This window comes from Coregonus clupeaformis, chromosome 7 (genome assembly GCF_020615455.1).
Source record: "Coregonus clupeaformis isolate EN_2021a chromosome 7, ASM2061545v1, whole genome shotgun sequence".
Lineage (NCBI taxonomy): Eukaryota > Metazoa > Chordata > Actinopteri > Salmoniformes > Salmonidae > Coregonus > Coregonus clupeaformis.
The window spans coordinates 33,276,862-33,294,703 of NC_059198.1; the positions used below are offsets into that span (position 1 = coordinate 33,276,862).

Here is a 17,842-nt window from a genome sequence, read left to right on the forward strand (position 1 = left end):
AGAGGTTAGTGGGTAATGCAGCGCAGCTGGCAGAGTAATTAGAGCCGAGCAGAGCAGGGACAGGTGGAGCTAGTTAGGCTGAGTAGAGAGAGGGAGGTGAGCAGAGTGGAAGATAGTGGAAACCAATTAAGGTGGTAACCCGGTGGAGTGAGAGGGCTCATGACAAACAGAGTAGTTATTGCCTATGTAAGGCAATCAAACAGGCAAAACGTCAGTACAGAGACAAAGTGGAGTCTCAATTCAACGGCTCAGACATGAGACGTACAGTACCAGTCAAAAGTTGACACACCTACTCATTCAAGGGTTTTTCTTTATTGTTACAATTTTTTACATTGTAGAATAATAGTGAAGACATTAAAACTATGAAATAACACATATGAGATCATGTAGTAACCAAAATAGTGTTAAACAAATTAAAATAGATTTACCCTTGCCTTGATGAGAGCTTTGCATACTCTTGGCATTCTCTCAACAGCTTCACCTGGAATGCTTTTCCAACAGTCTTGAAGGAGTTCCAACATATGCTGAGCACTTGTTGGCTGCTTCTCCTTCATTCTGCCGTCTGACTCATCCCAAACCATCTCAATTGTGTAGAGGTCAGGGGATTGTGGAGGCCAGGTCATCTGATGCAGCACTCCATCACTTCCTTTTTGGTAAAATAGCCCTTACACAGCCTGGAGGTTTGTTGGGTCATTGTTCTGTTAAAAAACAAATGTCTCACAAAGACACGGCGGTTTGAACCAAAAATCTCAAATTTGGACTCCAGACCAAAGGACACATTTCCACCGGTCTAATGTCCATTGCTCGTGTTTCTTGGCCCAAGCAAGTATTTTATTCTTATAGGTGTCCTTTAGTAGTGGTTACTTTGCAGCAATTCGACCATGAAGGCCTGATTCACACTGTCTCTTCTGAACCATGAGGTAGTCACCTGGAATGCATTTCAATTAACAGGTGTGCCTTTTTAAAAGTTAATTGGTTGAGAGAATGCCAAGAGTGTGCAAAGCTGTCATCAAGTCAAAGGGTGGCTATTTGAAGAATCTCAAATATAAAATATGTTTTGATTTGTTTTACACTTTTTTGGTTACTACATGATTCCATATGTGTTATTTCATAGTTTTGATGTCTTCACTATTATTTTACAATGTAATTTTTTTTATATATATATAATAATAATAAAGAAAACCCTTGAATGAGTAGGTGTGTCCAAACTTTTGACTGGTAGTGTATGTGGCAGGGTTTACAGACAATCACGGATTACAAAGGGAAAAACAGCCACGTCGCCGACACCGACGTCTTGCTTCTGGACAAGCTAAACACCTTCTTCGCCCGCTTTGAGGATAACCCAGTGCCATCGGCGCGGCACACTCCGAAGGACTGTGGGCTCTCGTTCTCCGTGGCCGACGTGAGTAAGACATTTAAGTGTGTTAATCCCTCGCAAGGCTGCCGGCCAAGACGGCATCCCTAGCCGCATCCTCAGAGCATGCGCAGACCAGCTGGCTGGAGTGTTTACGGACATATTCAATCTCTCCCTATCCCAGTCTGCTGTCCCCACTTGCTTCAAGATGTCCACCATTGTTCCTGTACCCAAGAAAGCAAAGGTAACTGAACTAAATGACTATCGCCCCGTAGCACTCACCATGAAGTGCTTTGAGAGGCTAGTTAAGGATCATATCACCTCTACCTTACCTGACACCCTAGACCCACTTCAATTTGCTTACTGCCCCAATAGATCCACAGACGATGCAATTGCCATCGCACTGCACACTGCCCTATCCCATCTGGACAAGAGGAATACCTATGTAAGAATGCTGTTCATTGACTATAGCTCAGCCTTTAACACCATAGTACCACAAGCTCATCATCAAGCTCGGGGCCCTGGGTCTGAACCCCGCTCTGTGCAACTGGGTCCTGGACTTCCTGACGGACCACCCCCAGGTGGTGAAGGTAGGAAACAACACCTCCACTTCATGGATCCTCAACACAGGGGCTCCACAAGGGTGCGTGCTCAGCCCCCTCCTGTACTCCCTGTTCACCCATGACTGCGTGGCCACACACGCCTCCAACTCAATCATCAAGTTTGCAGACGACACAACAGTAGTAGGCCTGATTACCTACAATGACGAGACAGCCTACAGGGAGGAGGTGAGGGCCCTGGCGGAGTGGTGCCAGGAAAATAACCTTTCTCTCAATGTCAACAAAACAAAGGAGATAATTGTGGACTTCAGGAAACAGCAGAGGGTGCACCCCCTATCCACATCGACAGGACAATAGTGGAGAAGGTGGAAAGCTTCAAGTTCCTCGGCGTACACATCACTTACGATCTGAAATGGTCCACCCACACAGACAGTGTGGTGAAGAAGGTGCAACAGCACCTCTTCAAATCAGGAGGCTGAAGAAATTTAGATGGGCCCCTAAGACTCTCACGTACTTTTACAGATGCACAATTGAGAGCATCCTGTCGGGCTGTATCACCGCCTGGTACGGCAACTGCACCGCCCGCAACCGCAGGGCTCTCCAGAGGGTGGTGCGGTCTGCCCAACGCATCACCGGGGGCACACTGCCTGCCCTCCAGGACACCTAAAGCACCCGATGTCACAGGAAGGCCAAAAAGATCATCAAGAACATCAACCACCCGAGCCATGGCCTGTTCACCCCGCTATCATCCAGATGGTGAGATCAGTCCAAGTGCATCAAAGCTGGGACAGAGAGACTGAAAAACAGCTTCTATCTCAATGCCATCAGACTGTTAAATAGCCATCACTAGCCGGCTACCACCCGGTTACTCAACCCTGCACCTTAGAGGCTGCTGCCCCATATACATAGACATGGAGTCACTGGTCACTTTAATAATGGAACACTAGTCACTTTAATAATGTTTACATACTGCTTTACTCATTTTATATGTATATACTGTATTCTATTCTACTGTATTTTAGTCAACATTGCTCGTCCAAATATTGATATATTTCTTAATTCCATTATTTTACTTTTAGATTTGCGTGTATTGTTGTGAATTGTTAAATATTACAGCACTGTTGGAGATAGGAACACAAGCATTTTGCCACACCCGCAATAACATCTGCTAAATATGTATATGTGACCAATACAATTTGATTTGATTAATCTTAAGGTAGCTAGGTGAGACAACCACATATCACAGTCAAAATTACAGGATACGAACATTACATTCCAGCTAAACAATGGATATATAGCGTTTTGCAAAAAAAAAAACATTTTCATGCACATCTAAAATCTGGAACAGAAATATTGAAGGTACCAATAAGCAATCATTTCTGATGAAAAAACACACATGAATTTTCTTTGTATATAGCGTTTTGGAATATAAATTCTTCAACAATATTGTCCGCTCACCTCTTAGTTTTGGTGTCATGTCCCCCAGAGAGCCTCCTTTTAGAGGCAGGGCCCTCCTCCTCTCTCTCCCCAGAGAGACTCATTTTAGAGGCAGGGCCCCCCTCCTCTCTCTCCCCAGAGAGACTCATTTTAGACCACTGACCCCTAAACAGAGATCCAGCATGTTGGTTGTGGTGAACACAGTGACAACTCATTCTAGAATGTCAATTGTTCTCTTTTATTCATTATCTCTCAGAAATAAAACATTTACTAACAGACACATCCAAACAGTCAGGTTATTTAATGCAATTACTTTTTCTAGCCCAATGACTACTCAAAACCCGCCCACAAGGCCTGAAAACTAGGCCAAAACATAGCCCCTGATAGGCCTACATCTTATTTCAGATAGCCTCCAGTAGCCTGGGCAACATGTAGGCAAGATGTAAGATGAATGATTTAGCAGCTTGCTTAGTTCAAATTGACAGATTATTTTATTTAACATGAGTAGCAAGGCGATTTTGAGGTAGGAAGTGCTTCTGTTGCCCAGTAGCCTACTGAGAATGGGGTCGTAATTTCAATCACTGAATGAAATATTAATAATATGGATATGAACTGAATAGGTCCATGCTTGTCAACAACAGCAAGGTTATTTTTTTTACCTGTAGCCTAATCTGACTGACTGTTACCTTCAATCTAATGCATTCTAACATCTGATCAGCAATTACAATAGAACTGTGACCATGGTGACACTTGATAACTTCCAATTTAATTAACTAAACATGGCCATTAATAATTGCATAATAACACAAGGCTACAACAACAATAAACTGAAGTTATAGGCTTACTTTAATGACAATCTAAATAGCCTACCTCATAACATGTAGGCCTACTGATTAGTTTCCACTTTGAAAACTGCTGTCTGTCAGCAACTCAGCTCAAGTAGCAGTTCTACTAACTAGTAATATCTCATTCCAGGTATTCATTCTCTTACTCTGTCCTTTAGAATAGATTATTGTTCAGAAATACTTAGAAATACTCACTTTATTTTTTTGTTCTCTCCATATAGTGTTTTCTGCTCTATCGTCTCAAAATGGACACATTTACTTTCTGTTTCACTCAGCCATCTCTCCACCCTGATCTTACAAGTGTTTTATTGGTATCTTCCACTAGATGGCAGTAAATACCTGCTGTAACTAGACTTTACAACAGTAAGGGTTCGGTTTCTTGGTCCTGGTAACTCCTGGGAAGTGTCTCAGAGGAGGAGTGCTGACCTAGGATCAGGTCTCCCTGTCCATGTAATCTTATTCATTATGATTGTTTTGTCTCATGTCTCTTTATATTCATATACCCTGGGGACTATGTAGCTGAATTGAAATCAACTTGTTTTATAACCTTCTTTGTTGCTCAGTGGTACTTCAATTGGCCTGACCATGCCCAATTCTTTCACACAGTAATGCTCCAGCATCCACTGAGAGCTTATGCATCTAATGCATTCCTCAAATACTGCAGAGTTGTTTAGCAAGTCCCTGAGATCGTCATGTTCAACCATTTATTTGCTTTTTTGTAAGATGAAACCTGAGGGGATCACTGTAGTGTGTCATAAATGCATCAAAAATGGTTCTGAGGTCCTCAACAATGCTATTCTGTACCGTAGCTGGGATGCAGTATTCTTTCCTGATTTTAAAAATAAAAAGACAGATCGTTTTTGAGACCTTCAATTAGCTACTCAGAGTTGATCTCTGTGGCTTGAACATATTCAGCCTCTGGCAGACTCTCTACATCGCTCATGTCATCTTCAATGGGATCAGTCCCCGTCTCAAATTCATCATGAGGGCAATTCTCATCTAAGTTGGCGCTTAAAAGATCTGTGGTTTTGGTAGATGTGTGACCGATAGGCGCTGAAACATCTATTTGTTTTCCCACACCCATTAAGTCCACAGGTAATTAGACAATGTGGTTCATGCTGGTGATAGAGGCCAATATGTGTGAGTGGTCTGAAATCCAGACTTTTTCCACAAACGTTAATCAAATACAACCACCAACTTTTTGCTCCTTTCTGTTTCTTGAAGGTGGAAACTCAGCGCGAATGAGCATGTGTCAATTGAATATCCAATGACGTAGGCCTAGGTCTCCAAATACTCGTTGTCCAATCAAATCACACAATCTACACATCATGTCTTATGTGTATAAGGATTTGAAGACAGGTGCAGGAATAGGTAATAGGGGTTTTATTTTCTCCCCCCAACACAAGGTACGTCATGACCAACGACGGGGACGAAGCCCAAAACAAACACGTATATATATATATATAACACAGGGATGTAACCCAAACAAAAGAGTGAGGTGTAAACCTCTAAACAATAGACAGGACGAGACCCGTAATAACAAGAGCACAATACACGGTACTCAGGAGACCAACGGACATGGGACAATAATGGACAAGGACAATGGGGAACAGAGGGGACATATATACACATACTAATCAGGGGGAACCAGGTGTGGTAATGAGACAAGACAGTCCGGGGTTGGTGGTAATGATCCAGGTCAGTGGCGCCTAGAAGGCCGGTGACGTAGACCTCCGGAGCTGGTGAACGGAATGAGCAGCAGTACCTGGGGGGATCCGTGACACTACAGATGGGGTGTCAACCAATCAAAATTTCGCAGATCATTACAGGCGTCAGGAAACACAAAATGTGGCGCATAACTTTATTGACTTGGCACATTTTCTGTCCTGAGACACTGAGAAATAACAACCAGGAAATATATGTTTATTTTACGTATTACAATATTTGTATAGCCTAGGTTTCATTTACAAACAGACACATTAACTACATTTGTTTCATTATTCACTAAATTACTTATTATTTTCAGTAAACTCTTATTCTATAACATTTACACTGCTAGTTTTACACATTATATTCTATATATATATATATGTCATTTATATATATATATATACTATATAATGATCAATATATAACCATATAATATATATAGCATTTACTATATAGACACACACACACACACACACACACCTAAAGTGAAGAAGGTGAGATTGGCTGTTACACCAGCTAAGGTGAAGAAGGTGAGATTGTCTGGAAGACCAACAAAGTCCCCTGTCCCCGAGGTGAAGAGGACACCTCCAGTCTATGGGTCTGGTCCCCTTGCCAGGGCCAGATATTACCTGGATTGCCATCAATACCTCCATGCTTTGTTTATGAGGTCACATGTGAAGAAGTACAAAGAGGTCATCATCAAGAGGTAAGGTAGTAGAAGTATGTGATAAGAGTGATTGTTTTTTAGACTTGAGATTATAATTCAGTTGATATGCCATTCCATATATCTACAATGTAGGATCATAGGTTTGTGTGATTTCTATGTACTTTCAGAGAATGGAGTTAGTGCAGGAAAAATATGTTACCTTGTCCCAACTGGTGGAGACAGAGGTCTTTCGGACCTTTTCCTGGAGGGAGACTCTGGCGTGGGCAGAGGAGAAGGCACCTTTGATGACCACCTGTTAGAGGGCAACCCTTCCCCAGGCCAGAAACCTCAAAGTAGACGTCATCAAAGGTAGAGAAATCACCACAATGTGAGGATTAACCCAATATCATGTTCACACTAGATGTCCAATATCAATAATTTCACAATTGACATGTTGTATATAGTTGTACCGTTTCTACAAGTAAATTAGTAAAGTAAGTACAACTCTGACATGTAAGCCTTGTCCGAGACAAAAGACAAAACTAAGAGAAGAAACCTTCTAATGTCTCCTCTTTTCAGAGACGACTTTCAACGTAAGAAGCAGGACCTCTTTGACAGAGGGACATGGATGGTGCTGTCAATGGCCTTGTTCACCAGCAGGCAAAATAAAATGAAGTTTGTACCAACATGCCTGGAGATGGAGCTGTGGAGGGGAGGATGCTGTGAGAAGATATTCTTCACTCTGAACTCCATGGCCATCTGCCTATGTTCTGATGCCACTAGAGGACATGTTAACAGGTTGAGGGTCGGCAATGATACCAAGATCATGAAGTGGAAGAACAGGCTGAGGTAAGTGTGAGTCTTAAACATATGTAAACACAATTTGATTCAGCCTATTTCATAATTCTATTATTTCATTGAATTTCTCTTGGCAGTTGTGGCTCCCAGGTCTACAGCCAATCAAGGACTAGCTACCCATCCCCCACTGCTGCTCTCACCCCCCACCTAAGTATCTAACTTCCACCTCCTAACACTTCTAGCATGGGCTTCCTAGGCTAAGTTCCTTTTACACTATCCCATGTGTGTAGAAAACATGAGTCTGTCTCATGATCTGGTAATGAGGTAGTCCTGCCTTCAACTTCAAAATAAGTGTCACCCTCAGGTCAAGAAGGCATTACCTCTTGGCCTAATGGTCAAGACACTGGTTTTTTCCATGGGACACCTGGGTACAGATCCCGCCCATGAAATGTGCACACCTCTCCCAAGGCACCATTCCACTGCTTCCACAAATGTAGTGTTTTTTTGCAAACAGCAACGGTGTAATCCCCCTTTCGTCTCAAACCCGGGTCTCCCTGCCCGTAGGGAAACAAATATATTGTAGTGAATTCAGGGGGTAGCCCCAAACAGGTTTTGAACCTGGGTCCATCAACTATCAAGCCAACACCTTAAGCGTGTTAGGTTCTAAATGAACCTAGTAAAACTCAGGGACGTTTAGTAAAGATCAAACCAAGTTTATTCACCCATTGGATCATACAGCTGCATAAGACAAAGAACATATTCACACAAGCACTGGTATTTAACCCTTTCTCCTATGCTGAGCCCCTCCTTACACACCAGAAGATTAGTGATATATGTTCTTCCTCACTTCATCTAACCTGACCTCTGCCCAAATTGCTCACTCCTCCCCAACTCACGGCTGTCATGTTGACTTGTACCAGACTGTGTCTCTTCTCCTCCCATAGGATCCCTGATGACTAACAATAACATATCCTGACAGAATGGAAACGTTATACATTTCCCTGTCTCCCTCAGAGACATTAATAAGTATATTTCATGTTTTGAAGTCAGAACCCAACAAGCGCTAAGCCAAGAGGTCCGAACCTCTCGATGATGTGGTTAGGTGTTGGATTAAGGTCGCTACATTACCCCCTTCCTTGGGGAAAGCATGCCCCCACACTTCTTTATAGCAAGTCGCTCACGTGTACACACCTCTTTGATGGCCTCACAGGCACTATCCCACTTCTGACACCAATGTAACGAATTAAGGGATAGCTCCAACCGGGACTCAAACCCAGGTCCAGCGACTATCAAGCCAACACCTTATCCATTACACCAAGAGATCAGAAGGTGGTAATTGGTAGGTGTTGGGTTCAGCTTGCTACAGTATATACTTATATAGGGCAATGTGTGATCTTGGAGCGGCAGCACTACCACTAGTGCTCCTGACACAGCCTAACATAATCTTTACCTTCTGAACCTTAAAAACTGACCTAAAGTCAGATACATTTAGACAAACCACCATGTGAGCAGCAAGTGTAGGGTTAATGGAGTGAAGTGGGGGATGGGTAGGACCACCAGTATCAACTATATGTCTATGAATGCATTACTATTAATGCGTTACAAAACGGATGGATGCTCTTCATCAACACCATCTCACCTGTGAAACTAGATATCAGCAATCAATCAACAAGACTAATGAAATGGAGCAAATTAAGATATTAGAACTGCTAAAGGTCAGATATTATATTCTAACACCAATTTCCTACTGGTAGATTTTGTACATGATCTGTCAATCCTGAGAGCAACGCTCTCTCTCCTCCTCTTCCCCCATCTCTCTTTGCTGGGGTGAAGTTCCCCTAGATACAGATCTAGGATCAGCTTCCCCTCCCCCAAACCTAACAAGGATCATTAGTGGGAGGAATCTAAACCTGATCCAAAGCCAGTGTCTATTTGGGAAACTTGTCCCCTCCCCCACAACTCTACATGTGGATGCGGCTTCCTCCATCTCAACATGTTCACAAAGAAAACGGCAGTGTATTTCAGCTGTAAGTATTTTGAAGTTACTAGCTATATTATTTGAATTGAATTCACCTAGCTTCATTATTATTCAACAATAACTCTGCCAATGTAGCATGTTATATTTTGTCGAGGCATGGAAAAGTATTAGCTATGTTGAAGCAGGAATTAAACACAGTGGGTCAATTTCCACAACAACTAAGAGTGTTGATGCTCAAGGACAAACTTTTCCTCTGTTTTGGTCTCGTAGCTCCCACGTTGTAGCAGATACTCTGCTTGACTGTGTGTGAGCAACTTCCCACTGGGCACTGACGTCAATTCAACGTCTATTCTACGTTGAACCACATAATTTTATTGAAACAACATTGATTCAACCGGTGTGTGCCCAGTGGGATCTTGCACCGCACTCATTGCAATACCTGGTGTGCTGCTCATTACAACGTCATCTGGCTGAGTGAAGGAGGGAGAGAGAAAGACTGTTGAGGTGGAAGTAGAGGGAGAGAGACAGACTGTTGAGGTGGAAGTAGACGGAGAGAGACAGACTGTTGAGGTGGAAGTAGAGGGAGAGAGACAGACTGTTGAGGTGGAAGTAGAGGGAGAGAGACAGACTGTTGAGGTGGAAGTAGAGGGAGAGAGACAGACTGTTGAAGTGGAAGTAGAGGGAGAGAGAGAGAAATACTGTTGAGGTGGAAGTAGAGGGAGAGAGACAGACTGTTGAGGTGGAAGTAAAGGGAGAGAGACAGACTGTTGAAGTGGAAGTAGAGGGAGAGAGAGAGAAAGAGAAAGACTGTTGAGGTGGAAGTAGAGGGAGAGAGACAGACTGTTGAGGTGGAAGTAGAGGGAGAGAGACAGACTGTTGAGGTGGAAGTAAAGGGAGAGTGACAGACTGTTGAGGTGGAAGTAGAGGGAGAGAGAAATACTGTTGAGGTGGAAGTAGAGGGAGAGAGACAGACTGTTGAGGTGGAAGTAGAGGGAGAGAGAAATACTGTTGAGGTGGAAGTAGAGGGAGAGAGACAGACTGTTGAGGTGGACGTAGAGGAAGAGAGGAAGACTGTTGAGTTGGAAGTAGAGGGAGAGAGGAAGACTGTTGAGGTGGAAGTAGAGGGAGAGAGACAGACTGTTGAGCTGGAAGTAGAGGGAGAGAGACAGACTGTTGAGGCGGAAGTAGAGGGAGAGAGACAGACTGTTGAGGTGGAAGTAGAGGGAGAGAGATAGACTGTTGAGGCGGAAGTAGAGGGAGAGAGACAGACTGTTGAGGTGGAAGTAGAGGGAGAGAGATAGACTGTTGAGGCGGAAGTAGAGGGAGAGAGACAGACTGTTGAGGTGGAAGTAGAGGGAGAGAGAAAGACTGTTGAGGTGGAAGTAGAGGGAGAGAGAGAGAAATACTGTTGAGGTGGAAGTAGAGGGAGAGAGACAGACTGTTGAAGTGGAAGTAGAGGGAGAGATAGAAAGTATTCAGACCCCTTCCGTTTTTATAATATAATATAATATGTAAATATAATATAATATAATAATATATAATATAATATGCCATTTAGCAGACGCTTTTATCCAAAGTGACTTACAGTCATGTGTGCATACATTTTTACGTATGGGTGGTCCCGGGGATCGAACCCACCACCCTGGCGTTACAAGCGCCATGTTCTACCAATTGAGCTACAGAGGACCACATTTTGTTACGTTACAGCCTTATTCTAAAATGAATTCAATAAAATAAAAATCCTCAACAATCTACACACAATACCCCATAATGATGATGCGAAAACAGGTTTTTAGAAATGTTTGCAAATGTATTAAAAAAAAAATTTGAAATGCCTTATTTACATAAGTATTCAGACCCTTTGCTTTGAGACTCGAAATTGAGCTCATGTGCATCCTGTTTCCATTGATCATCCTTGAGGTGTCTTTACAACCTAAACTAAATGGATACGTAATACATCAAAATGTATGCAAAAATGTAATGCAAAAATGAAAATGAAATGTTCTCGTTATTTGAAATGGGTGCATTATTGTTATGGTCATCAAAGAGGCCAGAAGGATGGCTGAGCAGCTGATGAAAAACATGTAATATACCCCCTCTAACCCAGGGTCTTTGGGTGGGACGGAGAGGTTCCAGAGAGCTATAGCTGAAGAAACAGGCCGCAGGTTAAGCGATGATCAAGTGAATGATTGGCTAGCAGAGCAGGATGCTTACACTTTGCATAAACCTGTGCGAAAACAATTTCCTTGAAATATATATTTTTTCTATTCATCCCTTGTCACAGTTTCAGGCTGATCTATGTGACATGCAGACACTTGCTGATAAAAATAATGGAAATCTATACACGCTAACGGTTATAGACATTTTACTCTAAAATAGCTTTTGTAAGGGTCTTAAAAAATAAGAGTGGGGCAGAGGAGACCCGGGCCTTTGACTCTATCTTGGAGGAGGTAAAGAATTTTTCAGAAACTCATTAAGAAGCACAATATCGTGCATTTTGCTACAGTCTCGGATTTGAAAGCTTCAGTGGTTGAGCGCTTTAACAGGACTTTGAAGGAGAGGATGTGGAAATGCTTTACGGCTCACAACACCTGTAGATATGTGGATATAGTTCAAGATTTAGTAAAGGGGTATAACTACAGCTACCACAAGAGTATCCGTATGAAGCCCTATGAGGTGTCTTTGGATAACTCTTTTCAAGTCCTAAAAAATCTGTATGGGTTGTTCCCCCTTCGCCGTGAGAAAATAATTGATTTTAAATTGATAGTGGGTGACTTGGTACGTATCTCCAAGTTGAGGGGTGTTTTCGACAAAAAATATGACAAGGTTACAGTGATGAGCTGTTCACAGTTACATAATGTTTACCCCGCATACCTCCTATCTACAAGTTAAAAGATTATGATGGGGAGCATATAGAGGGGTCCTTTTATGAGAAGGAACTCCAGAAGGTAAAGATGGGTAAAGACAAAGTCGTTCATGTGGAGAAGATTCTGGATCAAAAGAGAGAAAAGTGGAAAAAATGGGTGTTGGTCCGTTGGAAAAACTGGCCCCAAAAGTTCAGCATTTGGGTATTAGAGGAAGAGGTAGTGGAGGCAGGAGGCGTAAACTTAAACCCTAATGCATGATAAAAACACTTCCATTCGAGTGTACACTAGAGTGCATCATGGAGCACAGTGGATTTTACCCGACTCTCCCCAGTAATTAGTCTGCAGATATATATAGGAATAACACAAGTTTGGATTATACAACCAATTTTCCAAAACCTATCGAGTTATCAGAGGCCTGGGAAGTAGGTCTCAGCGAGATTACATACCCCCATAGTTGGTATAATGTCAAGGGAAAAGACAGTGATCTTTATTTTTAAAGGATATCTGAACCCCCTAAACCTATTAAGCTTAAAAAAGGATTCTATAGAACTGTAGAGAGGATGGTCTTTGAGATGAACGGCCTCCTAGCCCTGAACCATATGAAAATAGTGTTGACCTACAACCCTATTCAAAAATGTGTATAAATCACAGGGGATGATGAGCTAGCTATACAGACCAGTGGTAATTTATCCTACATGTTGGGGACGACGCCCAATAAATGGGTGGCTGTTACAGATAGATTATTCCCATACCCTGTGGATATACACTGTTCAAAAAAATAAAGGGAACACTTAAACAACACAATGTAACTCCAAGTCAATCACACTTCTGTGAAATCAATCTGTCCACTTAGGAAGCAACACTGATTGACAATACATTTCACATGCTGTTGTGCAAATGGAATAGACAACAGGTGGAAATTATAGGCAATTAGCAAGACACCCCCAATAAAGGACTGGTTTTGCAGGTGGTGACCACAGACCACTTCTCAGTTCCTATGCTTCCTGGCTGATGTTTTGGTCACTTTTGAATGCTGGTGGTGCTTTCACTCTAGTGGTAGCATGAGACAGAGTCTACAACCCACACAAGTGGCTCAGGTAGTGCAGCTCATCCAGGATGGCACATCAATGCGAGCTGTGGCAAGAAGGTATGCTGTGTCTGTCAGCATAGTGTCCAGAGCATGGAGGCGCTACCAGGAGACAGGCCAGTACATCAGGAGACGTGGAGGAGGCCGTAGGAGGGCAAGAACCCAGCAACAGGACTGCTACCTCCGCATTTGTGCAAGGAGGAGCAGGAGGAGCACTGCCAGAGCCCTGCAAAATGACCTCCAGCAGGCCACAAATGTGCATGTGTCTGCTCAAACGGTCAGAAACAGACTCCATGAGGGTGGTATGAGGGCCCGACGTCCACAGGTGGGGGTTGTGCTTACAGCCCAACACCATGCAGGACGTTTGGCATTTGCCAGAGAACACCAAGATTGGCAAATTCGCCACTGGCGCCCTGTGCTCTTCACAGATGAAAGCAGGTTCACACTGAGCACGTGACAGACGTGACAGAGTCTGGTGACGCCGTGGAGAACATTCTGCTGCCTGCAACATCCTCCAGCATGACCGGTTTGGCGGTGGGTCAGTCATGGTGTGGGGTGGCATTTCTTTGGGGGGCCGCACAGCCCTCCATGTGCTCGCCAGAGGTAGCCTGACTGCCATTAGGTACCGAGATGAGATCCTCAGACCCCTTGTGAGACCATATGCTGGTGCGGTTGGCCCTGGGTTCCTCCTAATGCAAGACAATGCTAGACCTCATGTGGCTGGAGTGTGTCAGCAGTTCCTGCAAGAGGAAGGCATTGATGCTATGGACTGGCCCGCCCGTTCCCCAGACCTGAATCCAATTGAGCACAACTGGGACATCATGTCTCGCTCCATCCACCAATGCCACGTTGCACCACAGACTGTCCAGGAGTTGGCGGATGCTTTAGTCCAGGTCTGGGAGGAGATCCCTCAGGAGACCACCCGCCACCTCATCAGGAGCATGCCCAGGCGTTGTAGGGAGGTCATACATGCACGTGGAGGCCACACACACTACTGAGCCTCATTTTGACTTGTTTTAAGGACATTACATCAAAGTTGGATCAGCCTGTAGTGTGGTTTTCCACTTGAATTTAGAATGTGACTCCAAATCCAGACCTCCATGGGTTGATAAATTTGATTTCCATTGATAATTTTTGTGTGATTTTGTTGTCAGCACATTCAACTATGTAAAGAAAAAAGTATTTAATAAGATTGTTTCATTCAGATCTAGGATGTGTTATTTTAGTGTTCCCTTTATTTTTTTGAGCAGTGTATATACACACTCAATCACACACACTACACTGACACTCTCACACAAAACCCACACACATTCACATACACTACATACGCACACACATAACGCATACCGATACCACACACACACACACACATACACATACACGCACACGCACACACACATACACACACTTTCACAATCATCATATGCTGCTGCCACTGTTCTTAAAAAAAAAACTATTATTATTATCTACCTGATGCCTAGTCACTTTACCCTGCCTTTATGTACATATCTAACTCAAACACCTCTTACCCCTGGATATTGATCTGGTACTGGTACTCCCTGTATATAGCTTCATTCTTGTGTATTTGATTATTCTTTTGTTATTAATTTTATTAAAATTTGTTTAACTCTGCATCGTTGGGAATGGGTCATAAGCAAGCATTTCACGGTAAAGTCTACACCCTTTTGTATTCGGCGCATGTGACAATACACTTGGTTTTAAACACTTGGTTGTCAGTAAAATGTTGTAAATAACGTTCTCACAGTGCCATATAAACAAATATGTGTCCAGGGGTGAGGAGAGGCTACATGAGATACCATTCCTGTGATATGATAATATACAATTAATGACCCACTGATCTAGATTAACTCAGGCTGAAAATCTCCTTTTGCAATGATAAGTGTTTTTCTTCACATTAACACAGATTTGTATAACTAACACTGATTCTTCTATCTGTGATTATAATAAATAATTAATGCAAAAATATGCAAGAAAAACGGTACACATGCATTTCAAAAGCATTTGACAAATATAATGCATAATAACCCCGGGGGAAATGCATAAAAGTATAAACATGCATTTCTAGCTTGCACTGTAAACTTTTATTTTGACATTTAATTGTAGGATTTAGGTTCCGCCTCCCGGAAGTTGTAGCTAGCTTCTGAAATCAAGCATCACGTGAAATAAGGTAAGCGTTATCCTCATTTAAAACTAACTAACCCGAATGCATTGCATAGTAATCGCACACATTTGTATATACTGACGTTGAAATACTTATTGTTCGCCAGCTGTTACATAGCTAGCTAAGCGAACTAACGTTAGTTTATGCTAGCTGGGCTAGCATTAGCTAACGTTAACGTACTGTAATGACCCAGCTGGGTCATAAAGTAAAAGAGAGACGGGCACCAGGTGTACAGGCAGAACACAGGTTTATTCCTAAATGGGCTATTGTTCAGGCCACAACCCACGCCGCTAAACCTCGAACATACACAAATAGAACATGTCAAAATCAAGGGTCCCGAACCGAAGAGAAGAGATATGAGACCGTAACCCCTATTTAATCATTCCCAAAATCCCGCGGGATTACCCATCATACCCCCAACCTTTCCATCTGTCCTGGCATATTTAACCCCTGCTAGTACCCATGAGAACGATAACACATCCATGAACACAGAACACAATACAGGGTCGTTACATAGCCCCCTCCTTTCTAAACCCTAGCCCCTAGGGTTACAAAACAAAATCCTTAAAACGACCCGGAGGTCGCATCAGTCTCTTGTGCCTCCCTTGACTCCCACTGGTGGACCCCCAGAACACTCATCTGCCCCAATGTCATTTCCAGCACCCCCGAAGAGGCAGCCCCGTCCCAGGCTCAGCTTGCATTAGAGTCTCCTCGCTAGACTGTCCCCGTGTGCTCACATCAGAGTCCTCACTTCCATTCCCTACCGTTTTCCTCCCTCTGTAGGGCGCCAATCGGTCCCGGTGGACCACCACCTTCCTGCCCCGTGGGGGAACCTCCACCCGGTACGTCACCTCCCCCACTCTCTCTATCACCAGGCACGGCCCCACCCAGGCACTGTCCAACTTTGGGCACCGCCCCTTCTTGCGCGTGGGGTTGTGAAGCCACACTCGTTCTCCCGCTCCAAAGTGCCTCCCCCTAGCGCGTGAGTCATAGTGGCGCTTTTGGCGCATTCCTGCGTTCTCGAGTTGCTCTCTTGCGAAGGTGTGAGCCGCTTCTAACCGGTTCTGCAGTCGACGAACATAGTTCGGGCCAGGCAAAACCCTGTCGTCGTTATCAGGAGGGTGGCCAAACGTCAGTTCGGCTGGGGTGCGCAACTCACGACCTAACATTAGTAGCGCTGGGGAGCACGCAGTCGATTCCTGAACAGCCGACCTACATGCCATGAGAATAAACGGTAAGTGGGTGTCCCAATCTCTCTGGTGTTTTGAGGTAACGATAGCCAGCTGTTGTGCTAATGTTCTGTTAAATCTTTCCACCAGCCCATCACTCTGGGGATGAAGCGGAGTAGTGCGCGTCTTCTCCGCGCCTAACCGTCTACACAACTCTGAGAACACCCGTGACTCAAAGTTTCTCCCCTGGTCGCTGTGTATAGACTGTGGCACCCCGAACCGACTGATTATTCCCCCTACCAATGCATCAGCTACTGTTTCTGCCTCCTGGTCTGGGAGAGCGTAAGCCTCTGGCCACTTGGTGAAGTAGTCCATAGCAGTTAGAATCCACCTGTTACCGCTGTCTGTGATTGGAAACGGTCCAACTATGTCTACCCCCAGTCTCTCCATGGGCTCCCCTACTGGGAATTGTTGTAGGAGGGCGTGTGACTGACCTGGAGGTCCTTTCTTAGCAGCACACTCATCGCACTGCCTGCAAAAGTCCTCCACATCCCTCCTGTGCCTGGCCCAATAGAAGCCTTTACGTACGCGCTTTAACGTTTTGGAGACCCCAAAATGCCCTGCGCCTACTCCCCGTGAAGCTGCTGTAACACGCTCCCTTGCAGCCTTTTGGGAACCACTACCTGCCACGTCATTTCTCCAGTAGCTGGCTTTTTCCACCCCCCTCTGGAGCACTCCCTCAGCCACTCTAAGGACTGAGAATTTAGCCCAGAGGCCTTTGGTGACTGGTGATAGAGGGGCTACTTCCCCCCATGGCGGTCGTCTTCTCTCTTCCACCCACCCCAGCACAGGACGCAGCTCTGCGTCCTCCTCCTGGCGACGCCTCCACTCCCCGACGTCCACAGCCTCAAGCTCCCGGCACTCTGTCACCCTCAGCTGACTCACCGTGGCGGTGACTCCCTCCTCCATGCACAGTTCCCTCTCTCGCTCCACCCGTTTGGCGCAGTACCCACAGCCGTCCCTCAGCACACGGGCGGCGGGACAAGGCGTCTGCATTGCTGTGGCGAAGGCCGGCCCTGTGCTCCACCTGGAAGTCGTAGGGTTGCAGCTCCTCCAACCAGCGGGCGATCTGACCCTCTGGCTCCTTGAAGGAGAGAAGCCACTGCAGGGCGGAGTGATCCGTCCGCACCACAAACGGCAGGCCCCCAG

The 17,842-nt window shown here is 44.5% G+C and overlaps 1 protein-coding gene across 2 annotated transcripts in view; it reads left to right on the forward strand.

Moving 5' to 3' along the window:
• Positions 1 to 15,384: 15,384 nt before the first annotated feature.
• The window catches only part of pih1d1 (PIH1 domain containing 1), a 28,925-nt gene continuing 26,467 nt past the window's right edge, over positions 15,385 to 17,842 (forward strand). The window contains exon 1 of one of the 2 annotated variants that reach the window (XM_041880951.1): positions 15,385 to 15,470. The gene's annotated coding sequence lies outside the window, so the exon portion shown is untranslated. The remainder of the gene's footprint in view (positions 15,471 to 17,842) is intronic. The other variant, XM_041880952.1, reaches the window with a different exon arrangement.